The 10000-nt window shown below is 35.1% G+C and overlaps 1 long non-coding RNA gene across 2 annotated transcripts in view; it reads left to right on the forward strand.

The window, feature by feature from the left end:
• LOC137626096 (uncharacterized) overlaps positions 1 to 10000 on the forward strand; it is a 350309-nt gene that overhangs the window by 163162 nt on the left and 177147 nt on the right. The window lies entirely within an intron of this gene.

The raw sequence follows: 10000 nt of genomic DNA on the forward strand, positions 1-10000 counted from the left end.
TATGTATATATATATATATGTGTGTGTGTGTGTGAATGTATGTATGTTTGTGTAGATATACATACGTGGTGAAAGGGTTTGTGTATCGCCATGATCAGCAATGCTGTACTAGTCAGGGCCACCTATATTAGGTTGGTTTGCTGTCAGCGATCAGACCAAAATCTCCCACCATCGCCAATCCGCATTTGCCAGCGTGGTGATGAAAATAACCAAACCCCAATCATGAATAAGGACATGTCTGAAGCCTTTGTACTGCAGTGGACTAGAAACGGTTGTATTTGTTGTAGCTGTTGTATATGAATGTAGATATAAAAGTAGTATTTTTTTTTAAATAGTAATTTTTTATTTTATGGTATTTCTTATTCAGGCCATACTTTGAATTTATTTTCCAGATTAAGCTTTAAAATCTGGCCCTTTTGCGTTTTATCAATTATGTATGGATTGAATATTATATACTAATAATACTAGCTACTGATGAAAACCATTTAGAAGTCATAACTGTCATAACCCAGATATTTGTTAGTAATAAGCGGATTCATGTTTACACGGTTGACCATTTTATACGAATATAGATTTTTTTTTTTTTTTTTTCATGAAAACTCACTTATATGTGAACTGTGCCCATGGCAGACCTTGTGTATGTCCGCCACATCCGCCGTGATCCGCTGCTGAATTTTAAGTGATTGTAATCACCAGCGGATTGGACAATCCGTGCGGATGAGAAAAATCCGTGCTTTATGCAATCCCCCCTTATGATTCCAGAACACCTGCTTATTTCCTAAATATTATTTATCATATTCAGACTTTTGATTTGTAATTATGATATAAAATGTTTGCTATAACGATAAAAAAACAATATATTTTCGTAATATATATTGATAAAACAGATTAGCAAACGGAAAGTAAACACGCTCATTTTCGAATTATTCTTAATTAGTTTGTGGTTTATCAAAAGGTAAGAATATAAGTGATAGAAATTGAATGTCTATTTTATTCATATTGTTATCATGAACGAAGTGACATTCTTATAAAAGGATGATTCAATTGAATGTTCTTTTAATCTTTATTTTAAAGTAAAATATATCGGCGTCAATGACCTTCGATGTTAGGACGCCAGAGAACTTCAAATCATTCATTCATTACAAAAGGATAATAACATTAATAAAACATTTTAGACACGACTATTTAGTGCAGTTTAATGTTGGCTCTTGAGTTTCATTAGGTTTTTCTTTTATAAAAGTAAATTTTTTTAATATATATATATATATATATATATATATATATATATATATATAATATATATATATATAATATATATATATATATATATAATATATATATTATATATATATATACACACACACACACACACACACACACACACATATATATATATATATATATATATATATATATATATATATATATATATATATATATATATAGCCACCTCTGTGATGGTGTCTGCATATCCATTATTAGTTAACAGTTGTCATATTTTATTTAGTTGGCTGTGTACCTCTTTCCAAGTTGTGCTGTATGTGAATGCCCTTTAAGCGTAAGCTGTTGATTTCTTGTATACCGTTATCTTGAAGGGGCCTTCTTGCTTTTAACTAGGACATCGATATCGATGAGATAAGTATTCGAAATACCTCATATGTTGGAGATATTCCCACAAGATAAAACCACACAAAACTCTAAGCTCCTCTTGTGTTACAATGACTGGCATTGGAATTAGGTTTTTAAATAACTCTCTCCCTTTGTATAGAAAAATAGGATGGAGTTAAAGGGAAAAGCTTAGAGATGAGCCAGTTCCCTGTTACAGCAGCTCTCTCTCTCTCTCACTCTCTCTCTCTCTCTCTCTCTCTCTCTCTCTCTCTCTCTCTCTCTCTCTCTCTCTCTCTCCAAGAATCAATATGTGTGTATGAATGAACTACAAGTATTTTCAACCGTTAATAAGAGCATTTTAATGTAAGAATTTCCTTCAGATTTTTCAACCTGATTCTCTCTCTCTCTCTCTCTCTCTCTCTCTCTCTCTCTCTCTCTCTCTCTCTCTCTCTCTCTCTCTCTCTCTCTCTCTCTCTCTCTCTTTTCACCACGAATTAATAAGCGCATATGAAAGAAATATAAGTATTTTCTACCGTTAACAAGAGAACTTTTAAGTAAAAATTTCATTCCGTTTTTTTCAACTTTGACCTCTCTCTCTCTCTCTCTCTCTCTCTCTCTCTCTCTCTCTCTCTCTCTCTCTCTCTCTCTCTCTCTCTCTCTCTCTCTCAGGTCTTTAATTGATATTTTCAAAAGAAAATAATACAAAAAATGTATCAACCATTGCAATTCAATATTATTTTTACTTGTCTTATATAATTTTTATTCGTATTCATAATTATGCAGACTGCGAGTTGTCATATACATCTATGGAAAATAAATTTTATGTACATTTTGAACATGGTGGTATAAAACCCATAGACAAAAATAGCAATTTGTTCTTATTGTACTCTAAGGATGGGGATTTGGGGGACCCTATAGGTCTATCCGCTGAGTCATCAGCAGTCATTGCTCTGGCCCTCCTTGGTCCTAGCTTGGGTGGAGAGGGGGCTTGGGCGCTGATCATATATGGTCAGTCTCTAGGGCACTGTAATGTTCGATAGGGCAATGTCACTGTCCCTTGCCCCAGCCATTCATGAGCGCCCTTTAAACCTTTAAACCTTTAAACTTTTAAATGAATAAAATAGACAAATATCCGTATTTCCTCCGTACTGCCACGCATGTATATTATTATTATTATTATTATTATTATTATTATTATTATTATTATTATTATTGTTATTATTATTATTATTACTTCCTAAGCTACAACCCTAGAAGGATGCTATAAGCCCATGGGCTCCGACAGGGAAAATAGTTCAGCGAGTAAAGGAAAAAAGTAAAATGAAATATTTTAAGAAGAGTAGCGACATTAAGATAAATATCTATATAAACTAAAAAACATTAACAAAACAAGAGGAAGAGAAATAAGATAGAATAGTATGCTCGAGTGAACCCTCAAGCAAGAGAATTCTAACGCAAGACAGTGGAAGACTATGGTACAGAGGCTATGGCACCACCCAAGACTAGAGAACAATGGTTTGATTTTGGAGTGTCCTTCTCCTAGAAGAACTGCTTACCATATCTAAAGTCTCTTCTACCCTTACCAAGAAGAAAGTGGCCACTGAACAATTACAGTGCAGTAACCCCTTGAGTGAATAAGAATTGTTTGGTAATCTGTTGCCAGGTGTATGAGAACAGAGGAGAAAATGTAAAGAATAGGCCAGACTATTCAGTGTGTGTGTGTGTTTGTGTGTAGGTAAAGGAAAAATGAACCGTAACCGGAGAGAATCCTATGTAGTACGGTCTCTGGCCAGTCAAAAGACCCCATAACTCTGTAACAGTAGTATCTCAACTGGTGGCTGGTACCCTGGCCAACCTCAACTGGTGGCTGGTATCCTGGCCAACCTACTACCTACTATACGGAGCCATCCGTGGCATCCAAGCTAAGGTATGATAGGGGGTATTAGATAAGAAGCAAGGAACAGACTTCAAGAGACAGGGATTATAATGCATTTTCCCCATGGCGAGACTTCTGGTTTTAAAGTCAACAAAGATCATCTTTTAGATTTCATATTTAAGTGCGAGAAATTGTGAGTAGAGTTGAATGTATTTAATGTTTTCAGTTTATGATAAATTTACAGATCTTTCAACTAAATAAAATAAAAAGTTTTACCTTTGGAAATAAGGGAATGGGGAAATATTAAGATTTTTTTTTTTTTTTATAAAATTATTATTTTTGATTACATAATTTTTAATTAAGGAAGCACATCAAAACATTAAAATTCCACAACCTTTTCAATGTTATCGTGTTTTCATACCTTTAAAGGGCTTTCTTTAAAAAAAGAAACACTAAAATTTTATGTTGAAAAAGAAGAAAGTTTTCAGATCATCGTAAAATTTTATAAAATCTGGCTACTTTACTTTTTAACCTGAAGTAACATATTTCTAAAAGAAGAATATTTAAGGTTATAATGAAATAAAAAATGATAAATTCCACAACTTTTAACTGCATAGGAAAGAGAGAGAGAGAGAGAGAGAGAGAGAGAGAGAGAGAGAGAGAGAGAGAGAGAGAGAGAGAGAGAGAGAGAGAGAGATATTATATCGCCTCTATAAGATTTTGATATACTTTATTATCTTCACAGTACATATTCATTGTTCTCTTGCTTGAGGATACGCTCCGAATAGATGGACCATGAATGTCTGGTGGTTTATCAATAGGTTATCTTTTCCCTACTTGTTGCTTTATCTTCTTCTCTTGTATTCATTTTTTAAACCATCTTTCTCTTCATTGGAAGTGGCTATCTTGGGGGGTACTTAGCCTTACATAGTGTGCCTGCTCCACCATGTTGTTCAATTTTATCCAACATCTTGTCTTTAGTCTATGAATTGCATGAGTCACTTTATATATATTCGTATAAATATTGTTTTTGGTATCATTATTGTCAAGTTTGTTTATAAGTATGATGAGACTTTTATTGCTTTTAATTCTTATTGTGTTTGAAGACATTGGGCATAATCCGGAACCAGTGCGTCTTAAGCTTCACCAGTTGTCGTCCTGTGTATTGCAAGTTTCGTTAATGCTTGGCAGTATGAGACCTTACAGTTGCTCAGAAGCTTTGGTCTCTCAAATGAGACGCTCATGTGAGTTCCTTATTTCAAGTTTGGAGAAAGTAATAATTTTGAAACAAGATACCATTCTTATGGAAAGGGGAATGAGTGTATATTTGGACTTAACCATTCTTAGGGCAGGGGGAATGAGTGTATATTTGGACTGAACCATTCTTAGGGCAAGGGGAATGAGTGTATATTTGGACTGAACCATTCCTAGGGCAAAGGGAATGAGTGTATATTTGGACTGAACCATTCTTAGGGTAAGGGGAATGAGTGTATATTTGGACTGAACCATTCCTAGGGCAAAGGAAATGAGTGTATATTTGGACTGAACCATTCTTAGGGCAAGGGGAATGAGTGTATATTTGGACTGAACCATTCCTAGGGCAAAGGGAATGAGTGTATATTTGGACTGAACCATTCTTAGGGCAAGGGGAATGAGTGTATATTTGGACTGAACCATTTTTAGGGCAAGGGGAATGAGAGTATATTTGGACTGAACCATTCCTAGGGCAAAGGGAATGAGTGTATATTTGGACTGAGTACCCTGCTATGATTGTGGATGTCCGGAGATTCAGATCATTTTTGGAAGGCATAGCAACTTTTACTTGTGTTCAGTCTATCGGGATCCGGAATCCATATTTTGATGATTCTATATTCGATTGTCTTCTTACCATTATGGATAAGATACAAGAAGATGATAGGGAGTACTCCTTTGTGCTTGTTGGTGATTTCAACGCTCACTATAGGGAATAGTTAATTTCTGTTTTTCCTACTTAAGAGCTTTGGACTTGGGCTTATAGCATGCTGCTTTTCCAACTTGGGTTTTAACTTAGCTAGTAATAATAATATAGTATATCATGAATTTAAACTAGAGTTACAGTACCTAATTGAATAATTACAAGTACCTAGAAGTACTAAAAAAGAATCTACACTGTCTTGGGTTAGAGTTCTCTTGCTTGACGGTACACTCGGGCACACTTTTTCTATCTAATTTCTCTTCCTCTTGTTTTGTTTAAGTTTTTATAGTTTATATAGGAAAAAATTATTTTAATATATTTACTGTTCTAAAATATTTTATTTTTCCTTGTTTTCTTTCCTCACTGGGCTATTTTCCTTGTTGGGGCCCCTCGGGCTTATAGCATCCCGCTTTTCCAACTAAGGTTTTAGCTTAGCAAATAATAATAATAATAATAATAATAATAATAATAATAATAATAATAATAATAATATGTTTTTATCGTATCTAATCCACTATTTTCCTGTTTGTTACAAGGTATTCACAATGTAAAAGTAACGAGTCGTAAAAACATTGAAATAGCATTATTATTATTATTATTATTATTATTATTATTATTATTATTATTATTATTATTATTATTATTATCCAAGCTACAACGCTAGTTGGAAAAGCAAGATGCTATAAGCCCAGGGGCTCCAACAGGGAAAAATAGCCCAGTGAGGAAAGGAAATAAGGAAATAAATAAATGAAAAGAACAAATTAACAATAAATCATTCTAAAATAAGTAACAACGTCAAAACAGACATATCATATATAAACTATTAACAACATCAAAAACAAATATGTCGTAAATAAACTATAAAAAGACTCATGTTCGCCTGGTCAACAAAAAAGCATTTGCTCCAACTTTGAACTTTTGAAGTTCTACTGATTCAGCCACCCGATTAGGAAGATCATTCCACAACTTGGTAACAGCTGGAATAAAACTTCTAGAGTACTGCGTAGTATTGAGCCTCGTAAGGAGAAGGCCAGGCTATTAGAATTAACTGCCTGCCTAGTATTACGAACAGGATAGAATTGTCCAGGGAGATCTGAATGTAAAGGATAGTCAGAGTTATGAAAAATCTTATGCAACATGCATAATGAACTAACTGAACGACGGTGCCAGAGATTAATATCTAAATCAGGAATAAGAAATTTAATAGACCGTAAGTTTCTGTCCAACAAATTAAGATGAGAATCAGCAGCTGAAGACCAGACAGGAGAACAATACTCAAAACAAGGTAGAATGAAAGAATTAAAACACTTCTTCAGAATAGATTGATCACCGAAAATCTTGAAAGACTTTCTCAATAAGCCTATTTTTTGTGAAATTGAAGAAGACACAGACCTTATATGTTTCTCAAAAGTAAATTTACTGTCGAGAATCACACCTAAAATTTTGAAAGAGTCATACATATTTAAAGAAACATTATCAATACTGAGATCCGGATGTTGAGGAGCCACCGTCCTTGACCTACTTACAATCATACTTTGAGTTTTGTTAGGATTCAACTTCATACCGCATAATTTGCACCATGCACTAATTCTAGCTAAATCTCTATTAAGGGATTCACCAACCCTAGATCTACATTCAGGGGATGGAATTGATGCAAAGAGAGTAGCATCATCTGCATATGCAACAAGCTTGTTTTCTAGGCCAAACCACATGTTATGTGTATATAGTATGAAAAGTAATGGGCCAAGAACACTACCCTGTGGAACACCGGATATCACATTCCTATAATCACTATGGTGCCCATCAACAACAACTCTTTGAGATCTATTACTTAAAAAATCAATAATAATGCTAAGAAACGACCCACCCACTCCCAACTGTTTCAGTTTGAAAACAAGGGTCTCATGATTAACACGGTCAAAGGCAGCACTAAAATCAAGGCCAATCATACAAACTTCCCGACCACAATCAAGGGATTTCTGTACAGCATTGGAGATTGTGAGAAGGGCATCACATGCTCCAAAGCCTTTACGAAAACCAAATTGCAAACTAGGGAGTTGATGATTACCTTCAGCAAACCTATTAAGACGTTTTGCCAGAAGACGTTCAAAAACTTTAGATAATATGGGAGTTATGGAAATTGGGCGGTAATCAGTGGGATTTGAGCTACCACAAACACATTTACATAGAGGAGTAACATTACCAATTCTCCAACTAGTGCTAAAAGCTCCTTTTCTTGCTAACTTGCGCAAAATAACAGATAACTTTGGAGCTAAGAAATCTGCTGTCTTTATGAAAAACAAAGGAAAAATACCATTTGGGTCTACACCTCCATAAGCATCAAGGTCCACCAACAGAGCTTTAATCTCACGAGATCGACAAGCTAAACTAGTTAGTTTAGCCTCAGGAAAACAGGAATGAGGAAGTTCAAGTTTTACATTACTCTGTTTACTGTCAAAAACATCAGCCAAAAGGGTTGCCTTTTCCTTTGGACAGTGAGTGACTGAGCCATCTGGTTTAAGTAAAGGAGGAACTGTTGCATCTACACCAAAGAGTGCAGATTTAAGGGTAGACCACCATTTATGTTCCTGAGTTGTACCAGAAAGTGTTTCTTTTATGGTTAAATTGTACTCCTTTTCAGTTGAGGCATAAACTCTCTGAGCAAAAGCTCGAAGCTGAGTATAGTTGTTCCAGGTCAAATCTGATCTGTTACCCTTCCAAAGATGATAGGCCTCCTGCTTCTCCAAATAAGCACGTCTACAATCATCATTGAACCACGGTTTGTCCTTCACTCGGTACCTTAGCACACGAGAAGGGATACGCCTATCAATTATGTTGACTAGATTCTCATTCAAAGGGACAACAGGATCTACACTATTATATAATTGTGACCAATTCAAGCACAAAAGATCATGCAAAATCCCATTCCAGTCTGCTTGGGATTTCATATAAATTTTACAAGAATATGATATATCAGGGACAGGCTGCTCAGTCTTCACTAATAATGAAATCAAGGCATGATCAGATGTCCCGACTGGAGAACCAACCATACTAGTTATAACGCCAGGGGAGTCAGTGTATACGAGGTCCAAGCAATTACCAGACCTGTGAGTAGCTTCATTTATGATTTGCTCACAGCCTGATTCAGAGGCAAAGTCTAAACCTCTTAAGCCATGGCGATCGGTAGGAGAGATAGAACTTAACCACTCCCTATGGTGAGCATTAAAATCACCAACAAAGACAAAAGAAGCCTTTCTATCATCTTCTTGTATCTTAGCCATAATGGTAAGAAGACAATCGAAGATAGAATCATCTATGTCTGGATTCCGGTAGATCGAACACAAATAAAAGTTGTTATGCCTGCCACAAACTTTTATGACCTGAATCTCATGACATCCACATTGATAGCAGGACTTATGAGAAGCAGGGTACTCGGTCCTAATATACACCGCCATTCCCCTGGCCCTAGGGATGGCATTACGTTTCAACATTATTGGCTTCTTAAAACCAGTTATAAGGAGCTCAGATGAGTGCCTCATATTAGAAACCAAAGTTTCTGAGCACAAAAGAATATCATACTGTCTGGACGCAACTGTAAGGTCTTGGATATTTGCATGAAGACCACGAATATTGCAATACAGAAGACGACATTGACGAAATCTAGGACGTACTGGTCCCGGATTTCGCTCAATGTCTCCAGACAGCATAAGAATTAATAGAAATAAAAAAGAGACATCATACTTAAAAACTAGATTAACAAGAATTATAACAAAAACAATACGTAAAGAATTATAAACAAAGTGATTGATGATACCCATAGACTATAGTAAAAAGTCGGAAAAACTGGTCAACATGGAGGAGCCGATACACCATGCAAGGCTAAATACCCTCCAGGATAGCCACTTCAACTGAAGGGAGGACAGTAAGGATGGTTTCGAGAAGAAAAATAATCAGAAAAAGGAAAAGACAACTTCTTGATAAACCACCAGGCATCCATGGCCCTTCTGTTAAGCCTGCCCAACACACCAATAAAAAAAAAAAAAAAAAAAAAAAAAAAAAAAAAAAAAAAAAAAAGGAGTTTTTAAAAGGGTGCCTAAGATAACTGTCTGGGTAGCAATTCAATTCTTAATCATCAATCTAATACTCCATTATACCACGTTTGAAGAGAAGAGCCGTTTTTACCCCGAAACTTTGCTAGTGTGTAACATCGGTTTGCGAATGACATCCAAGATCCTCCATTCAATTCAGTAACGTGGCATTGATTAACGAGTTTATAGCTTTGACAGTAATTCCACCCTTCACAGAGAGATTTCAGTGGTTGTGATAAATGGTCCTAGACTCACTGCATCAGCTTAGAGTTGGAGGTATTATTATTATTATTATTATTATTATTATTATTATTATTATTATTATTATTATTATTATTATTATTATTAAGAAGTCCAATTCTCTATTTCCTCTCACTTTTATTGGTTACCTTACTAAGTATACTAAATCCGAAGAGGAAACTCTGAATTCTAGTCCATACAAATTAAATTATGAGTTTGTGTGCCAAATTTCTT

The sequence above is a fragment of the Palaemon carinicauda genome, chromosome 33 (assembly GCF_036898095.1).
Source record: "Palaemon carinicauda isolate YSFRI2023 chromosome 33, ASM3689809v2, whole genome shotgun sequence".
In the NCBI taxonomy this organism is placed as follows: domain Eukaryota; kingdom Metazoa; phylum Arthropoda; class Malacostraca; order Decapoda; family Palaemonidae; genus Palaemon; species Palaemon carinicauda.